General features: G+C 40.1%; 1 protein-coding gene and 1 long non-coding RNA gene across 6 annotated transcripts in view; both read left to right on the top strand.

The window, feature by feature from the left end:
* NFIA (nuclear factor I A) overlaps positions 1 to 20,718 on the top strand; it is a 690,308-nt gene that overhangs the window by 271,593 nt on the left and 397,997 nt on the right. The window lies entirely within an intron of this gene.
* Positions 646 to 20,718, top strand: part of LOC141512392 (uncharacterized) — a 40,430-nt gene continuing 20,357 nt past the window's right edge. Inside the window, exon 1 of the long non-coding RNA XR_012475472.1 lies at positions 646 to 13,932. This is a non-coding gene — a long non-coding RNA (uncharacterized LOC141512392). The remainder of the gene's footprint in view (positions 13,933 to 20,718) is intronic.

The following is a 20,718-nucleotide window of genomic DNA, read 5'->3' as shown; positions in this document are numbered from 1 at the left end:
AAACAAGAATTGTAATGGATGGAAAATGGGGCAACTAAAACTGAGTGTAGGCTTAAAGAAACCTTTCAAAAGAAATCACTTTTTCCCATTTTCATGGGAGGATGATTTATTACGGCCCACTTCCTTCTCAGGAGGAAGAATAGAATTATGTTCTGGTATTGATCCATAAAGAGGATTTGCATTTTATTCCTCCTATAAAAGTGCCTTTAATGGAGACATTGTGGTAATTGAATCTATACGGTGTATCACTATCAGAGTATCTTTTTAATTATTTTATGTTATGTAAGTCTGTAACTACATTTAAGTCATGGGGCAGGAGCTGGCCGCTTTCTATCTTTTAAGCATAACATGGAGCATTTAATATTCTAGTAGTGGGCCTGCAGTAAAGGACATTCTTTAGTGGAATGCAAAAAAAAAAAAAAAAGGAGAAGGATTTCATTACATTCAGCACAGTATGAAAGGAGTCAAAGTAGTTTTGTTAATTAAATTCAATTGGCATCCATTAGACCAATGGAATGAGATGAATTCAGCAGAAAGCTGACACAGCACAGGTATGCAATTTGGCTAAATGGTCCTTTCTCAACGGCGGCACATTTCACGACTTGCTCCGCTTTGGGGGTGGGTGGGAGATGGGAGTGTGGGAGGGTGGGCAGTGAGCTTTCCACTCACCAATTGAAGAGTAACTCGCTGAAGGGAAAAGGTTTCCTTTGGGTCCTTGGGTGGGGGCTGCTCGGTCCCCTTGGCTAGAGACTAGTTTGTGTCAGTTAAACAAAATGCCAGCCGGATCATGCGTTGGGAGGTATGACTGTGGAAAGCAGATGTGTCCATCTATTGAAGTTCTGTTTGTGTGTGTAGATAGATAGATAGAAATATAGATAAATAGATAGCTAGAGACAGAGATAGATCAAAAGATATAGACAGATAGATAGATCAATAACTCAATAGGTAGATGAGTAGAAAGACGGATAGTGGATAGATAGATGGATAGCTGGATAGATATATAGATAGGTAGATAAATAGATCCATTGATTGAAGTTGTATTTGTGTGTAGATAGATTAGGTAGATAGATAGATAGATGAATGGATGGATAGATAGATAAACAGGTGTTAAATGAGTAGATAGGTGAAGTAGATGACAGATCAATATAGATGATAAATAGTTATAGATAGGTAAATATAGATGTTAGATGAAATTGATAGAATGACAAATTCCTATAGATGATAGATAGATGGATAGGTAGACACAGAGATGCTGGATATAGAGATGTGTGCCTTTCTGTCTGGTGGTGGTGATGGTTTTATTTTACAGCTAGTTCTGTGAAGTCTTGATACTAGGTACTTGATATTGTATCAAAGCAGGATGTCATCTTCTCTACAAGATATATCTTGCTGAGTTCATTGGAGCATTGAGAGGATCAGAGGAAGGATTTAGACCTTTGCCTTCTTGACTGCAAGATCTGCTCTTACTTTATTATCCATCCATCCATCCATCCATCCATCCATCCATCCATCCATCCATCCATCCATCCATCTCTCTACTCATATATATATATATATATATATATCCATATATGAATTTATGCTATAAAATCTCTATTCTCTATTGCATACTAATGTATACACATATACTATATATACATTTATTTAATATACATATAGATGTGTGTGAATTCTGACCCTGTGATTTTATCATTGTGGTCTGGCATATGGAAATTCTCTGCACTTCCATGACGAATGCAACTTTTCTATAATTGACATTTTATAGAGAACTCTGAAGAGGTGGAGAACCTTGACTAAATATGTCAGGAGCAGGATTGGAATAAGTTCTTCTGACTCCAAGCCCTGTCCTCTTTGCAATTGTGATGCTTTTTTAATATGGACTTGTTGGTATGGGCATTGATATAATATACAATTAAGATGTGAGTGCTAGAGAAAATAATGACTCCTGACATCCTTTATAGCCTTAAGAACTATAGCCTCTTTATGTGCATACATCTGTCTGTCTATCTGAAACCATCTATCTTCATTCATCTACTCACATCAATGTCTCTGTGCCTGTCTGTTCTATCTATCTATCTATCTATCTATCTATCTATCTATCTATCTATCATCTATCTATCTATCTATCTATCTATCGTCTATCTATCGTCTATCTATCTATCTATATCTATCTATCTATCTATCTATCTATCTATCTATCGTCTATCTATCTATCTATCTATCTATCTATCTATCGTCTATCTATCTATCGTCTATCTATCTATCTATCTATCTATCTATCTATCTATCTATCTATCTATCTATCTACCTATCTGTGTAGCTCTCCACCCATCCATTTGTAGTATTCTCTCTATGCATCTATATTTGTCTGTATGGATCTCATCTATCTAATTTCTCTATCATTTCTACCCATATATCTATATGTATCTATTTGTCTTTACATACATATGCATCTTATTTACAATCTATTTTAATCTGTTGACTTATCTATCTAGCATAACTATCCATCTAGGTCTATTTGTATCTTTCTCTTCCTATCTAACTCTCTTTCAAAAGACCCATAGCATCCTTGGTGTGCTCATTCCCTACACTACTCAGATAGCAACTTTTCTTGTCTTAATTTCCCTGAGCTATTTAATGACAACGTTCACCCAGGTGTCCAGCCTTCTGCTGAAGAGCTTCTCTGCCTCAGCTGAACTGGACCCTGAGTGACAGACACACAACCTGTCACTGGACTTGACCTTGAAACCTGTCCAGCCTGGATTGACATGGCTGGCCTGTGCTGAGATGGCCTTGAAGGACCACGGGTCACTTCCAGGATGTGCTATGAGGACTCCTTTATAACACCAAAGACTCATAGCAGGGCAAGTGTCTGTGTGTGTGTGTGTGTGTGTCTGATTCAAACAAACAGGTAATTTTTATATGTCTGCTGTATTAGGTACATGAAAAAAATAAATGATGTAGCACCTGTCTTCCAGGTACTTACCATCCAGAAGGGCAGCTATTAACTTCATCTAATAATTTCAAAATATGCAATAATATAATTTCCAAATATAAAATAAAATAATAATATAAAAAGGGGAGGTCGGTCAGTGTGTCCAAAGGAGGGGTTATTGTTTGGGAACCCAAGGGAAGGGACAGTAGGGCATGACAGAGTTGGGGTTTGACTAGAATGACCTCCTGGAGAAAGGGTCATGCCTGGATTGAACCTAGAAGAATGTAAGTATATATGTACTTATCATGGAATTCACATAATATACATATCAACCTGTGTACACATCTTTGATAAAAGTCTACATATTTAAACAAATCTTATGTTGATTTATACATATATATGAAAATTTTAAACATGTATGAAATGTGTTTATTGTTATACTAAGACTTGATGCATAAATCCTAAAAAGTTCGTTAAGGCCCCCCAGGAAGGTGGTTTGGCTTCATAGAACTATAGATTTAGACTTTAAAACCTATTGAGTCTAAATCCCTTATTTTGCAGGTAAGGAAACTGAGGCACAGGAGCAAGATAAATGACACATAACTAGTATGTGTCAGAGGCATCTTGAATTCAAGTTTTTCTTGGGTTAAAAATCAAATGAAATAAAATGTGTAAAGCCCGAACAATGAAGTAGAAACCATCCAAATGCTCATTTCACTTCTATATCCAACCCCAAGGTTGACTGTCAGGACAGCCACACTTGCATTCAGCGTTACTGGGCAGATATGTAAAACTTGAAGACTTGCAAAGAGCTTCAAATATATCATCCCATTGGATCCCCATTCCAATCATGTGAAGGGGGATCTGTTATCATCCCCATTTGTGTATGAGGACATTGAGGGTCAAGAAGTTAATTCATTTACCCAAGTTAATTCACTTGCCCTGATAACTAGTCTGGGTCAGGATTTGAATCTGGTTCTCCCTGATTCCAAGTCTAGGACTGGATCGCCTACCCTGAGCTGCTTCTCTTGTTCTTACGACTTTATTTATATTTATACTCTCCTCTTCCCACTGCACCCCTGTTTTCTCTAAGGAAATTGAGAGAGGGTTGATTTCAACAGCATTATATTCAGAATCAGAGTGTCTAATAATGGGAGTTATAAGAACAAGATTTAGTTAGTGGGGCAAGTGTGTCTTTCTTTTGGCATAATAACTTGCTTCTCAGAGAGGCTTTTATATGTCAGATTGATAAGTTCCTTTCCACAGTGAAAAGACAAGAATACCACTTTCACATTGGCTGAGACAGAATTCTGACAGCCAGCAAACTCGATTGAAGCTCACTGTGTAGACCGGCACTCCCTGCCAAGAGGGAAGTTGGCTAAAACCAGAAGGGAAATTCACCCTCTTTGTATTAAGGCTCAGTAACCTGTCTGAGTTCTGCGTTTATTTGAGGATGGTGGTCAGTTGTCACCACCCTGGACTGGCCTCCCTGGAGGTCACGGGTTATCAATAAATGTCCAGGCAGGTAGCTTCCCAAGCCGGAGGGGGCAAAGTTAAACAGAGGATGCATGTCCCAAGTTTCCTCCTTCTTTTATGTTATTTTTGATACTTTTATCTAGTAGAAACTTCTCATCTTCCATTTTAATAACAACTCATATTTGGATAACCTCCTTTCGGTTTGTTTTTATGAAGTCTTTCTTCATATCAAGCCTGGGAGTTGCATAATAGATATTCTCCCCATTTTACAGATGAAAAAACAGGCCTTCAAAAGAGATGGAACAACAAACAAGCATGTCTGACAATGTGAATATAGAGAAAAATGTCAAACAGACCATGCTTAGAAGTTAATACTTTTAACTCCTAAGGATGTTAGAATAAGAGATTACATTAGAATAAAGTCAGGTGGGATTGAGCTAAAGCTTTGGACTCTGCTATCATTGTTGTTTCCCTTTCCACTACCCCATTTGGGGTTTTCTTGGCAAGGATACTGGAGTGGTTTGCTGTCTCCTTCTCCAGCTCATTTTACAGATGAGGAAACTGAGGCAAACAGGGTGAAATGATACCCAATTTAAGTGTCAGTGACTGAACTTGAATTCAAGTCTTCCTGACTCCTGGTCCATCACTTTCTTTCTTTCTTTCTTTCTTTCTTTCTTTCTTTCTTTCTTTCTTTCTTTCTTTCTTTCTTTCTTTCTTTCTTTCTTTCTTTCTTTTGCAAGGCAATGGGGTTAAGTGGCTTGCCCAAGGCCACACAGCTAGGTAATTATTAAGTGTCTGAGGCCGGATTTGAACTCAGGTACTCCTGATTCCAGGGCCTGTGCTCTATCCACTGCACCACCTAGCCACTCCAGGTCCATCACTTTCTCCACTATACCACATTGTTTTTCTCCCATTGGAAGGTCTAATCCTTAGCTGAGCAGGAATTACCTTGTGGGACACCATTTTTATTTAAGCACCTCCAGTGACGGGAACCTCACTCTCTCACCCACCCCAAGATAGGCCACCAGCCACTTTGGGGGTAACTATGCTCATTAAGAAGTGTTTCCTGACTTCACCCTGAAGTGCCACCTCTCTGTGGTTGCCCTAATTATTGCACCTGTTGGAACCAAATGCAACAAGGCCAAGCCTCTTTCTTGTAACTCCATCTCCTCTCTGTGTCCCCTTCCTTCCTAGGAGGAGGGTGGGCACTGGGGTGTGGGTGGACCAATCAATATAGCAAGAGGCTACAGAGACCTAGGTTGAGATGCTCTCTACCATTAAAAAACTTATCTTTAATAGTGGGGCTGTAGTGGGTATGAGGTGGTGGAGGCTGAGGAAGGGAGTCTGGGTCTTGGCAGGCATCCGAATTGTCACCCAAGCCACAGAGAGTAAACTGTCTTGCTCTGTATTATTGATTTGATTATTGTTTCCTGAGAAAGACGGGGAGGGTTGTGGTATGCATGTAATGGTAGGACAGATGGCAAGATGCCTGCACTGACTGGGCTTTGGTGTCTTGGTGGATGGCTGGGCTCCCACCTTCTGGGGGAGGCCTCTCCAAGTCCCCACCAGCTGCTGGTGCCTTCCACAGATTCTGGATATGTCTTATCTGTCCATTTATTTTTATGTGGGCTTCCTCCTTAGAATACAAGTTCCCCAAGGCAGGGATTATTTTTGCCTTTCTTTGTATATCTAGTATATAACATTTCTAACACATAGTAAGAGCTTAATTGATTGACTTGATGGGAGGGTACATGAAGCTAAACAGAGGTTGGAGATTTCAATGAGGAATCATTCCCTGGCTCACTGCTGAGGATGTGGGGACTGAAGGGATGACCATTCACAGTGGGGGAAATGAAGTTTAATAAGGTGCTTTGAGGATTCTCTAGATTCTAGCATCCTGGGCTTAAGCCCTGCTCACCCTGCCCTGGTTATGCCTTTGGTCCATACGATGCCAACTCCAAACATTTGATCAACACGTTCCCTCTCCCTATTCAGCATGGTGAGAACAAGGCTGAGCATGAAGCCCTCTTCAGCTGGCTATTTAGAGTCCGTCCTTTTGGAAACAGCCATGGAGGTTCAGACCAGGAGGGTCGCGCAGTGTGCGGAGAGGGAGATGTGGGAACGTCCGTTTGTGGAGCCCTTCGGTTTCCTCTGCTCCCTTGGCTAACAGAAAGGAGATTGTTGGGGATTCTATGAAATGCTGCCAGTATGATTAATTTAAAGGGTTACATTTTATTGAACCCTGGTGTACATGCTCTTTGTCAACCTACATTCACAGCTAGTTAGAGTGTGTGTAGCATTTATCAAAACTTTCTGGAGACCCCTCTCACCTCATTAGCATCTGAATCTCTATTCAGCAGTTAATGTCCGTTACTGCAAGAGTGCTCAATTCCTGTTTTCAATAAGCCAGTTGTAAAATGTCAGCCTGTCACTTACAATATAAAAAAGCAAAAATGATGGTATTTGTAAAAATGTTATCACCTCATAAAAACAAATTGTAAGGACAGGAAAGTGATCCACAGCCCTGGCCTTTCAGGCCCAAGTTCCTCCAGCTGCTCTCAATACCAGTTGTGTCCATTCCCACACTTTCCTACCAATAGAGAGGTTTACACAAGCATAATTTAAGTTACAATTACCCTAATTAACATCTCATTTGCATAAATTGTTGAAGTCAAAACAACAAAGAATAGCCTAAGAAGCTTAATCCTATTTGTCCAAAATAGAAAGATGGTTTCTTCTTTTCTCTTTCTTTTTCTTTCTTTCCTTTTTTTCTTCCTTTCTTTCTCTTTTCCCACTGCTCCAAAGAAAATGGTGATTTTGGGAAGTCTCAGTTTGGGGATTATAAGTTTGAGTCATATATTATTATTATTATTATTATTATTATTATTATTATTTTAAACAAATCAATATTTTTTCTTAAAAAAGAATGTCTTTGTTCTTACTGGAATGCTCCTTTTAATTTTTTTTTAAATTGATATCTTTGGTTTTCTTATAACCTTTGTTATCAAATAGGTCCCTTCCCTTCCCTTCCTCTACCCAGAATCATATCCTATAGAGGAAAAAATTAAGAGGGGAGAAAACTCATCTCAGGAGAACTAACCTACACATAGCAACTGAACAAAGTTCCCCACTTAGAGCCCTCCACTCTGAAAAGTAGGGAGGGAAGTCCCTTTCCTCAGTTTTTTCTCTAGGGTTAAACATGACTATTTTAATTGTATGGCATTCAATCTAGTTCCCCTCTTTCCCCTTCCATTGACATGGTTGAGGTCATTGTGTATGGTTCTGTTACATCATTTTGCTTTATATGACTTGCATCTGTTCATATAAGTCTTCCTATACTTCTCTGAAGTTTTCATATTCAGCATTTCTTACTGACATGAGTATCCCATTTTATAATTTATAATTCTATAATATAATTCTGTAATCCCATTATAATTTCTTTTTTCCATTTCCCACTAGATGGGCATCTACCTTGTTTCCAGTTCTATGCTACCACAAAAAAGGAAGACTCAACCTTTTTTTATTTATTTTTTAGGTTTTTGCAAGGCAATTGGGGTTAAGTGGCTTGCCCAAGGCCACACAACTAGGTAATTATTAAGGGTCTGAGACTAGATTTGAACCCAGGTACTCCTGACTCTAAGGCTTTATCCACTACGCCACCTAGCCACCCCCAAGATTCAACCTTTAATAGCATATCTGAGAAATCAGAGAGGTATGCAGTTCTCTACTCTTTGTTTCTTGAGTTGATAATAAAAAATAACATGACTAATGATGATGATACTATCATTTTTATAATCCCTTAAAGTTTAGAAAGCATTTTGCAGACTTTTTCATTGGAGTCTCACAATTATCCTGCAATATGTGCTGTAACTGTTATTCTTCCCTTTTTTTATAGTTGAGGGAATTGAAGCTTAGTATTTAGATAATTTTTTCAAAGTAACATTATAACAAGTCTATGGATCCAGCTTTGAACCTGACAATTAGCATTTATTAAATGCCTATTATATGAGAGGTGGCTAGGTGGTGCAGTGGAAGGAGTACTGGCCCTGGAATCAAGAGGACCTGAGTTCAAATCCAGTCTCAGACATTTAATCACTTAGCTGTGTGACCTTGGGCAAGTCACTTGATCTCATTGCCTTGCAAAAATAAAACCAAAACCAAAATAAAATGATAAACAATTCCTGTTATATACTAGATACTAAGATAACCCGATCCTTCTCACTCCAAATCCCCCAGTGCTCTTTTCACCATACCAGCCTTCTTTTCTGTTCCTAGGTCCCTCCTTTAGTTAAGAGTACTCTGGTATAGCAATCTTCTTCATCATTGGATCAGCACCAAGCCCCCCACCCCAGCTCCATGTTCCCTTGAGCCTAGATCCTAACTTATTTTTCCCCAAAGACATGACCAGATAAAAATTAATCTGAAAAAGATCTGGGGGTTTTAGGGAACCACAAGCTCTGTATTCTGAGGCAGCAATCTGGCATGGTCACTAAAAAAGCTAATTTGATTTTTGGGCATAGCTTCCAGGAGAAAGGAAATGATTCAAGTCCCCCTGGGCTCTGCATCTGGAGTATTTTGCTCCGTTCTAAGGGCTGCATTTTAAGAGGGATGTTGAAATCCTATCTCTTCATCAGGACTTGGCTCCAGTGCTGCATCCTTTATGAAGCTCTTCCTCATTATGCTCTTCTATTCCCAGACAGAAGTAATCTCACTTTCTGCTTATTTCTCCTAGTCATTTCTTTCCTTCATATACACTTTTGTATTCTCTTACTTTGTTTTTCTCATTGTTATTTGTTTACCTTTATTAATCTCATATGTTAGAGTGTAGGATCCCTGAGTGCTGTTATTCATCCTTGTAAGCCTCACATAGTTTAAACTCAATAAATGTGGTACTTTTTTGGGAGGGCATCTAACTTTGAATAAACCTTATATTGTAAAATTTTGAAAATTGTAAGCTAGAGTAATTTCATCAATCAACAAATATTGAATATCTATCACGGACAATTATTTTTTAAGTTAAAGATTTTATTTATTTTGAGTTTTACAATTTTTCCCCAATCTTACTTCCCTCCCCCCACCCCCCACAGAAGGCACTTTGCCAGGCTTTCCATTGTTTCCATGTTGTACATTGATCCAAACTGAGTGTGATGAGAGAGAAATCACATCCTTAAGGAAGAAACATAAAATATAAGAGAAAGCAAGTTCAGACAATAGGATGTCAGTTCCCCCCGCCCTAAATTAAAGGTAATAGTCCTTGGTCTTTGTTCAAACTCCACAGTTGTTTCTCTGGATACAGATGGTATTCTCCATCATAGACAGCCCCAAATTGTTCCTGGTTGTTGCACTGTTGGAATGAGCAAGTCCATCAAGGTTGATCGTTGCCCCCATATCATGGACAATTATTCAACAATCATTTATTATCTACTCTTTGCCAGGCCCTGTACAGGACTACATAGAATTCCAGGCTTATGTAGTCTTCCCCCTTCCACTACAAAGTGCATAGTCTTGTTGAGAAGATGGCACATAGGTAATTAGAAAATGAAGGCAAAATAAACGGAGAGCCAGTTGGTTCTTTCTGCCATTTCTTAGGTCTCTTCCAAATATGAATCTATGATTCCTTGACTTTTATAGAAAAATAAGTTCCTGTCAAAGGAGTTCAGAGAAGATTTTTCAAAGAAATGGTAGCTCATTCGATGGGTGGAGAGAGTGAAGGAGCAGGAGGTGAGATTGGAAGGATAGATTGGAGCCAGATTGTGGAAGCTCCTGGTAGCTCTAAATCAGTGGTTCTCTGGGATTGTGGGAAACTGAATAGGTTATCACCTCCAGTGGTAGTGGAAAAAGAAGACAACTCTATGTTTATTAAATTTTCACTTCTCATTTCATTGTCCATTCTTCATTGTGGATAAGGAGGAAAACAAATCATCCCTTCTAAGTCCCCTTGCTTTGATAAAGAATTTTTTCTAAGCTTTTGCTTGCCTATTAAAAGCTTAGTTTTTCCAAAGGTTGGATTCTCCCCTGGCGCTAGGTATAATTTTGGGTCAATATTTGAACTGTGGTGGAAGGCAAGGTAAGACAAATCAGAGTGACTCATTCCCAGGTCTGGACCTCTCTTCTTATTTCTTCACAGCCTTGGTCCTTGATAAGATGGGTCATAGTTTGTCAAACTGACCTCTTGTAACGTTTCTGTATTTACCTGAAGAATGGTAAGCTCCTGCCAGTGGGGCAGAAATGACATCATGAGCTTTGCCTGGCAATGAGGTTTAATGCCAGTTTGATCAAAACAAAACTAGGAATTATTGGGGCTTTTTATGCAGATGGGCCAAGAGTGGTTCAGTACTTGAATACCACATCCTCCACTTTCCATAGTATATTATCTCCTGGGGATGGTGTTTGTTAAGTTGGTATCTCTGGGCATCCTGCCCCACAAGAGAACATTCTGATTATGTAAAATGAATTAATGTCCAGTGGTCAGACCCTGGATCTAGGTTATTGGCCAAGCTTTCTGTGGGTGAGGCATCTTGTCCACCAGATGGCTAGGAGGACAGAAAAAAAATGAGTCCCATGTCTGGCACTCTCCTTTTCCACATTTGTTAGGATACTCACAAAACCATTGGATGTTCAAAATGAGTGACTGGAGGCTGATATTTTCCTAGTTAGGAGAATTATCAGACATACTGTGTGGGTAATGTCTGGATTTGACATGGGGCTGGGCAAAATTGACAATTTTCTAGCTATGGAAACAGGAGTAAAGTGCTTAATTTCCCTATATCTTAGTTGTCTTCATCTATAAAAGGACAGAAAACATTAATTAGGTGTCCTCTTAATCTTTCTCTAAAAATGCAATCCTGTGATCTATTCAAATATTGATATTACTGTCCTATAAGCACCCTTCTTCATGAATGTTCAAAGGACCTGAGCCCTTTGAGGAGGTCTCGCTGCCCAGAGGTTCCATTTTAAGTGGGGCTGCCATCCTTATCCCATTGCTATCACTTACTTACATGTTATCTTAGGTAAGTCATTTCCCTTTTCCAGACCTCATCTGTCAAATGAAGAGAATGGACCTCTAATTCCCTTCCAGTTCTAAAATTATGAATACAGGATCCCAGACGTATAGGAAACTTTTGGCGGTAAAGTTGGCTCCCAGCATGGGGTAATCAGAGAACTTGGGTTCCAATTATAGCTCTCTCACTTCCTCCCTATCTGACCTTGGGCAAATTACTTCAACTTTCTGGAGCCCAATTTCCTCATCTATAATAATGAGGGATTAGATATGAAGATCTTACATATTCTTTTCAGCTCCACATCTTTAAGCAATATGATTTAAAATTTATTAAACTCTTTTTTGCCTTGTTTCAGAAAAGTATAAATGGGTGGGAGCTGTCCCAATCCCTAATTTAAACCCCAATTTTCCTGGATTATTGTAATAGCCTCATAAAGGATTTTTCTGCTTCCTAGCTCTCCCCCTGCCTTCCTCCCCCCATCCATCCTCCACATAACTGCCAAATTGATAATCCTTAAACAAAGATCTTACCATGTCACTCCCTCTCTCAAAAAAAAATCTTCAGTGGCTCCTTATTGCCCCTAGGGCAAAAATAACCTGTCATTTTAAGTGTGGTTGTCTTCTGCCTTTCTAGTTTTAATTCTCTTTATTTCCTTCCCGTTTCTCACTCCAATCAAACTTGCCTGCTAGTGATATTCTGTCTTGGGTCTATTCTTTTGTAATTTTGGAATGAACTCCCTCCTGGGAGACCTTTCCTGATGCTTCTAGTGGTTAGCATCTGCTTTCTTTTAAAATTAGTCAATTAATAAATATTTATAACACTCTTACAGTCAGACACTGTACTAAAAGTTTTCTTTATAAAGTTTCATATGTAACTTATCTGTGTACATGGGATCATAGGTGTAGAGCCAAAAGAAGCTTCAGAGAATACTTACCTAAACCTCATAATTTTACAGATAGGAAACTGAGTCCTGGAGAGATTAAGTGATTTGCCCATGTTGTATCTCTTCGGTAGCATGGGAGCTTCTTGGAGGCAGAGACTTTGAGGTTTTGACTTTCTATTGCCAATATTCACGTGCAATGACCTGAACGTTTACATTACTTAATAAACGTCTGTTGACTTCAGTTGGGACAGGATACTGTTTTTATAGGTGTGGATGGTGGATATATAACAAAGATTTTATGAACTCTAGTCACTGAAGACAACATTAACCTGACTATTGTTTTCCTTAATTTAGGATTATTGTATTTGGAAAATTCTGAAAAAGGGATCCATAGTCCATTATATTGGCAATATTTTCTCTTACATTTAAGAAGTGGAATGTGCCCCCAAGGAAGTCCTTTCCCCAGGGTAGGGGAGATGATATAGGCAGTTTTCCCTTATTGTTAAGGTCCAGCTGTGCCCATACCTTGAGACCCTTGAGAGGACAGTGTTGGTTATGAATGAAGGGGTTAGTGCAATGAGATTCAGGTGGATCTGGGACTTCTGATCCTTTCAAAACTTTATCTCTCAGGTTTTACATCTAGATTTAATTGGGTGGGTTATTGAGAACTAAACCAAGAATGTGGCTTTCTCCTTTGGGAGAAGGAATTGGATGAACTTGGGGGTGGCATCACAACCAGAGAACTCTTAGGGGTCTTTCTTCCTTCCCTCTCCCCCTACATTTTTTTGAGAGGAATGACTTGCTCAGTGTCATATAGTGAAAGTTAAATGACATAGGGAGAGCTTGAAACAAAAATTCCCATCATAGCTGCCTGCCCCCTAAACTCTACTGGGGCCATGTTTTCTTCCTGTGAAATCATAGAATGTGAGAGCTGGATGATGCCTTAGAGATCTCTAGTCCAATGCTCTCTCAACCCCCGCCCCATTCACTTGTAACCTTAAATACTTTGGATGGTGATGGAGAACACCCTGCTCTATAACTATGGAAAAATATTTGGAATATTCCTACTTTAAAGGATTCACTCTTTAAAAAAAATCATTATCATCTGGGTTGTTTTTTCTTTCTTTCTTTTCCCTTTCTTCCCCTCCCCTTCCCCTTCCCTCATGAGGGCATTTCCTCTGGCTTACCATGAGGGCTCAGGGAATGATATAATTAATGCACATCACGGCTGGCCTTTTGCACTGGTAAACTGGGCGGCCACCCACATAGTATGATTTCAAGGATGCTGGGAACACTTCACTAACTGTCCAAAGTATCTCCCTCATTTATTTGCTGGCTCTTGAAGTGTCTTTAATAAGTGAGATACCAAGAGAGACAGTTTTCTGAAATAGTCATAAAAATAATATGTTGAGGAAATTATAGAGAGTACACCATCAGGCCTACAGAGGGTGAATACATGTCCTATATTTTTATTTGACTAGAAAAAAATCACTTATTTTATCTGTTTATGCAATAATCCATAGAATACTAAAAGACTCATAACAAGTATTCACTTGTCCAATAGGTCATTGGAAAAGATAAGAAGAAGGATAGGATGATGATTGTGATGATGATGATGATGAAGATGATAACGAATGGTAACTTCCACATTTCTTTAATGAGTAGGAGTTCAGATTTTATATCTGAGTCAGGAAGACCTGGGTTTGAATTCCACCTTTGACACATACTAGCTTCATGACCACAAGCTGATCAATTTTCCAAGCCTCAGTTTCTTTATCTGTAAAAATGGGGATAATATCTGTAGCATCTGTTCTCCATCATTATTGAAAGCCTCAATTGAGATTCTGTATTTGAAGAACTCTGTAAACCTTAAAGGTTTTGTCACTGTCAGTGACTGTTATTTCAACTCCTCCGAGATGCCTCAAACCTCTTTGATATAGGTAGGTAGTAATACAAGTATTGTTATTCCTTTAATTTAAAAAAAAATATTTGTTGTGTAGATTCAAGGGACACACTCTTCCTATTGTATAAGCTTGCTAACTTTGGTAAGATCAGGCAGCCAGACTTCATTCCCCCCTCACCTTGGTACTTCAAGAATCAGAGACTTCTTTGGACTGGGTGCTAGACACAGAGTCCAACCCTTCTTCACCCTGGTCTCAAGACTAAAAATCTTTGGGACTGAAAAGTTCCAGAAAAATATCATTCTTTATTATTGCCAGAATCAGAATTTGAGAGTTGGAAGAGACCTCATCAGTGAAGGAGGCCATACCGCACACAAAAGGAATTCCCATAATTACAAATTTGATGAGTGACTCTCAGTCTTGACTTGATCTCCTCGGAAGGACACCCATCCATGTCTCCAATCAACCCATCAGCTCATTCCACTTAGGATAGCTCTCAGTGTTGGGAAACATTTTTTTTTTGTTAGCATCAACCCTCATTTTCCTCCCTGTAAGTCTACCCATTTTTCCTGATTCTTCCCTCTGGGACTAAGTTGATCTCACCTCCATGTGACAGCCTTCAGATTGTTGAAGACAGTCATCACTCTCCTCCTTTTAAGTCTTCCCTTTTCCAGCTAACTGAAGTGAGCTTGGTTGGTCCTTGGTTGATAGACACCCAACTCATCACCAAGGCTTCCTCAAGCCTTTCCAGCTTGGCCTCCCTTACCAGAGCTGGCCCTTCACTGGCAGAGCCTTTGAGAGCTCAGGGTCACCTCCACTCCCCCATATTGAGTCACTGGAGGAAGACATGACTGGAAGACTTCGCTAATAGCTTTATGATATAAGCAATGACCGCCAAGCAAGACCAATGATCTATGTTGTTCGAGAAAACGCCAGAGGCAAGCTGCAGCAGAAAAGTGTTTGGTGAGAGGAAATTTCTGTTTGTCTTTAATTAGGAGAAACGGTATGAAAACGTCAGTGAAGGATGCATTAATCAGGGAAGTTGGCATCACCCGGCCTTCTTCGTTTTTATCTGACACCAGCTGCATGACGTTCATTAATTTTAATAATTTGTATAATCAAAATAGCTCTTATTGCTGTTTCATGTTAGATTTTCTTTGCCTTCCTTTTCCCCTTTGCATCTTCTCAGACCAAAGCACCTCAGAAAGTTATGAACAGAGCAGTGGGTTCAGGGTGTTGAGGTGCAGTGTCTTTAATTCACTTTGTGAACTCTGGAATCAGATCGCCCCATTTCTCCCCATGAAGAGACAAGGTCATTGAAGGACCAGACCTGAGGATGTTTCCTTTGGAGATTTTAAGGACAGGAAACTTTGGGCAGCTCTGATCTAGTCTTGGGGAGACTTACAGAGCCCTTGGGGCAGGAGCCTTTCCTTAGGTTCCTTTCCTCCCACCTACTTGTTAATACCCTCCATCCCATTTTATATATAGCATTCTGCTCCTGTAGTCCACCACTTCTCAGAACCATTTACTTCTCTACTTACATGACTTATTTACTTATCTTTCAGGTTGAAATGAGATCATATATGTAAAGGATTTCTCTTTTTCTTTGTCCATATTATCCCTCCCCTCTACCCCGCCCCCCCCCCCAGTGGAATGTATTAAGAAGCTCCTTGAGGGAAAAGATTTTTTTTAAGATCTTTATTCAAAGCATATAGTAAGTAAAGATAGGGACCAGAATTCCCCCTATCTACAAAATCACCTTTTCTGCAATTTACAGACTTAGAGAGTCATTTAAGTGACTATGTCCAAGTGTCAAGTGGTCTCCTGGGTTCGAAGTTAGACCACAGCATCTCTGTTAATATGTATTTGTTGAATTGAGCTGAGAAGAACCCAGCTTCTTCCCTCAAATCACATCTATTCCTCAGCAGTGGCTGCAATATGAACACAAAAATGAGATATTACCTTGACACCTGAGGCAGGTCACTTGAATTCTCTGGGATCAGTTTCCTCATCTGTAAAATAAGGGGGCTGAGGCCGATGAAATGGCTCTGCCATCCTTTCCTGCTTAGGGTTATGATCCCTTGTGCTCTTGAGAAATTTGAGAAAGGGGTAAACATTCTTATCTCTCCAGATCAGGAAAGGCTTTTCATGGAGACAGAGGGTAGCCTCTGAAACTAGCCTCTGAGCTGAACCACAAGGAAGAAGAGGTTCTGAAAGGGAGGCAGGAGGCAACTGACCATTTCTGAGATTTTTAAAGGGGGATTCACAGAGAGACCCTAGTTGGGAATTGGAGAAGCTTGATTCATATCCTAACTCTAGTGTAAGCCACATGGGTGACCTTGGGTAAGTCACTCCTGTCCCTTGTCCTCATGTTGATCTTTTGTAAAATGAGGATATTGGGGGAAAGAGCCTCAGAGCAGGCTGCAGATGACCCTGGAGATGACATCAGTCTAGCCAAAGTCCACCGATCAGGAAAAATGTTTGTTTGCTGCCCTTGGACAGTTAAGTTCAGTCTCTCATCAACTTTTTTCTCTCTTTATTAACTCTGCTCTCTCTTTGCAAAGAAAAGTTTTGCTTCATGTTTTTTAAATTGAGGGGATTTTATATGTGTTTGTTGGCTTTCAGTTTAGGCCTTCTGAAATCATTGACCTAGGGAACCCTTGGAAAGGAAATTCCTTTGTCTGATACTGATAGGTATCCTTTTGTAATTTGGGCCATAGAGAGATTAAGACAAACTATCCAAGGCAAAACTTGAACTCAGGCCTTTGGACTTCAAAATCAACCCTCTGCCTGTCCTTGAATAGTATGTTATATAGAGTTTATATGATGCAGAATAGTGCAAAGGTGGTGGGATTTCTACTGATTTTACAGATTTGGATTATTTTGGCACAATGGACAGAGAACTAGTTTAAGATTCAGGAAGACTTGAGTTTGCATTCTACTTCACATATTAACTGGTGACCTGAGGCTAGTCATGCTCCCCTCCATCAGGTTCTTCCATTTCCAGTTTCTTCTTTAAAATCTCTGCTCCCCAGCCCAGCTGTGGGTCTTAGGCCCAACCCCTCATGAGAATGGAGTGAGAATTAGAAAGGTGGACATCCATCATATCATGGTCTGAATTTCTCTATTTCTCTGTGTGACTTCAGGTAGCTCCCTTCTCCTCTCTGGGCCTCAGTTGCCTCATCTATAAGAAAAGGGAGTCAAACCAGATGACCAGAGGGGCCCTGGTTTCCTTTAATCATGAGCCAGTCTGTCCTTTCCCCTTATGGAGATGGTTCTCAGTAACACTGTGCTGTCTGTCATCACCAGAGTGATAAGCCTGAGGAAAACTACAGAGAGAGAGGGAAGGAGGAGGGAGATAGAGAAAGAGACAGAGAAGAAAGGGAGTGGGGGGGGGAAGAGAGGAAGAGAGAGAAGGAAAGAGAAAAGAGGGAGAGAGAAAATGAGAGAGAAAGGGGAAGAGAGGGAAAGAAGGGGGGAGGGAGGGAGAGAGAGAGAGATTGATTTCTCCCAATAATCCAACCAAGTGGGAGAAGATGCCTGCTTTAAATGGCCCATCTTTATTCTGCCACAGTTTGAGTTTCTGAGGTTTTTAATAACCTGTGGTTAAGATTCCCTTCAAACTGAGACTTGGCCATAAACCTGTTGCAGAAGAATTCTTTCTTTGTTTCTATCTTTCCTTCCTTCCTTTCTTCCTTCCTTCCTTCCTTCCTTCCTTCCTTCCTTCCTTCCTTCCTTCCTTCTTCCTTCTTTCCTTCCTTCCTTCCTTCCCTCCTTCCTTCCTTCCTTCTTTCCTTCCCTCCTTTTCTCAGAGCACATAGGTTAGTTTTGAGTTTATGAGAAAACACAGCATCTCAATGAAACTTAAGGGGCCCCGGGTCTCCAAGGGAAAGAGAAAGTCTCTCTCTTCAATGTCCTTTTTGGATTTTTCTCTGAGTCAGGGTCAGAGCTCTCATCAGGGCCTCAGACTCTATTTCCCAATGAGATCTCTTGGGCAGAATATTGGTGGTAGGTTACAGCCGCAGCTCCATGAAGACTAGTTCCCTTAACCAATTGTAAAGGTCTCAGTTGACCCTCCCCCCACCCCCCCACTCCATGAGGACATCAAGCCTCAAGCCTGGCATTGTCTGTTACTCAATCAATGGAAGGGACCGAGGACAGCGTGTGACTTGTGTCCTGCCGATGATGCAAGAGCTAAAAATGCCAGTGTGAGTTCAGGCTGGTGAAGTTGCCACCATTAACTCTCCCTTTCCTGAGTCTGTGGCAGCTCTCCTGTTCCTTTTCTCTCCCATGCCTGGAGCTCATTTGTAGTATTTCTCCCCTCTTTTCAGGGACTCAGTTTCCCCAACTGTAAGACAAGGTTGTTGGACTAGAACAGGGAGTTTTTAAGCTTTTCTGTGGTAGTTGGAGTGATAAAGCCCAGGACTCCCAGTCCATGCAGAGGTTTATGAAGGAAGTCAGTTAAATTGAAATAGGTTATCAAACTATCTAAAAATATACATAAATTCACAGATTTTCTGCCATTTATCCATGGATCCCTTGTTGGGAGGAGGGGACTGTGGACCCCACATTAAGAACCTTCACAGTAAATGTTTTCTAAGATTTTCTCCAATTTGCTTAGATCCCCCTACTGTAAAAGAAAAAAGGTTCCTACTTTCAAGGGTTTGTTAACTGAATGTAGCTTTGTGGACCCCCTCCCCCCCAGTTGTCTCAGAAAGTTTGTCTAAGAAATCCCAGATCAAGAGTCCAGGAACATGGGTCATACCTAGAGGGACCCTCAGCAATTTACTTCCCCTTTCTAGGTCTCAGTTTCCCCTTCTGCAAAAAGAAAGAGTACAGCTTAATGGTCTTCATCAAGACTTTTTAGTTAGCTGGCACAGTGAGTAGAGTGCCAGCCTTGAAGAAAGGAGGAATAGAGGTTTAAGTTTGGTCTCAGACATTCACTAGCTGTGTGACCTTGGGCAAGTCACTTCACCCTGATTGCCTCACATCCAAGGTCGTCTCCAGTCATCCTGATTCATGTATGGCCTCTGGACCCAGACAGCCCCGGAGGAGAAAGTGAGGCTGGTATCTTAGCACAGCCCAGCTCACTCAAATCCAATTCACTTGTTTGTCATGGCATCACCTCCCTTCAAGAACGAAGGACAAGCATTCTTGCCAGAGTTCTTGACTCCTTTCAAAGCTCAGAGTAAGCCCTTTTATGAGATTCTTTGCCCGCTGTTTCAAAAACTTGTTTATGCAATAATAGTATTGCTATATAGGTTTGGTGAACTTTGGGCAGTTATACTGACTTGCCAAACCTCCATTTCCTCAAGGAAAAAGTGGGGCCGTGACTCACTACAAGAATACTTTCACCACAGGTCTAGACCACCATTATGCTTTATTCAATCTGTGGTCAGTAGTGGGAAAGGTTGACTTTCTAAAACCTGAATAGAAAAAGAGACTGGATTTCCTTGGACTTGCCATCAGTCTAACACCCAATAACCATGAGGATCTCCTTTTGATCTAGAGGGACCAACGTTTGATAGACATAACAGTATGCCCCCATTGAGTTGTCTTCCAACTGGACTTTAATTGCTATGAAAGCAGGAATTCTAACTTTTCTAAATTTTGTATTTTCTGTGCTGCCTATACATACACTTTACTCATTTTATAGAATTTAAGTGTATTGAATTTCAAATGAGAGAACCAAGAGTTGGACTTCTCCAAGTGGTAGGTTTAGGTAGAACTTGGCTGATGATTATCTGGGAATTTTATACTGGGGCTTCCTTTTGGAGATGTGTTGGATTCAGTGGCTTTTGGGGTCTCTTCCAATTCTCAAATTCTGTGATTTTTGTGACTCTGGAACTGAACTTCTGAAATTTACCTTGGATAAGTCTTTTCTTCTTCATGGACTTCAGTTTGCAGGGAGGTGGTTTGATCAGGTCTAAGGTCCCTTCCAGCCCTGGATCAGTGAACCCAGATCTCTGTTGTTTCTCACTTCATCTGCATTTATCTTGAGGCTCATATAGGCCTATCAGCTTTTTTTATATGTTGATGGAAGCAAGACAGCAGCCTTGTATTATGAACCTTAGGCAGAGAGCCCTAGTTAGAAGACTGAGTCAACTTTGGTTAGCAAGCTAGTTTTATATAAGCATCAAATGAGGTAAGTTTGAAATGTATTTTATAAACTTTGGCATATATACATATATAAAATATATATGACATATTATTTTTTTTAAAGTTTTTCATGATCCCATGTGTAATCTAGAATTTTCCACAGGACAGCATGAATCTTCAACCTGATAGAATTCTGTCATAATGTCCAATGAAAGCCGCAGACCTGGCATTTCAGAAGTTTAGGCAGATTTTATCTCTCATTCCAAATAGTAGGATTGCAAAACACTCCCCTTCACCACCACCACCAACACACACACACACACACACACACACACACACACACACACACACGCACGCACACTCACCTTTTTTATTTATTTATTTATTTTTTTAGGGTTTTTTTTTTTGCAAGGCAAATGGGGT

The sequence above is a fragment of the Macrotis lagotis genome, chromosome 2, assembly GCF_037893015.1.
Source record: "Macrotis lagotis isolate mMagLag1 chromosome 2, bilby.v1.9.chrom.fasta, whole genome shotgun sequence".
Lineage (NCBI taxonomy): Eukaryota > Metazoa > Chordata > Mammalia > Peramelemorphia > Peramelidae > Macrotis > Macrotis lagotis.
The sequence above is the reverse complement of the archived record's forward strand: the minus strand, read 5'-3'. Positions and strand labels throughout refer to the sequence as shown.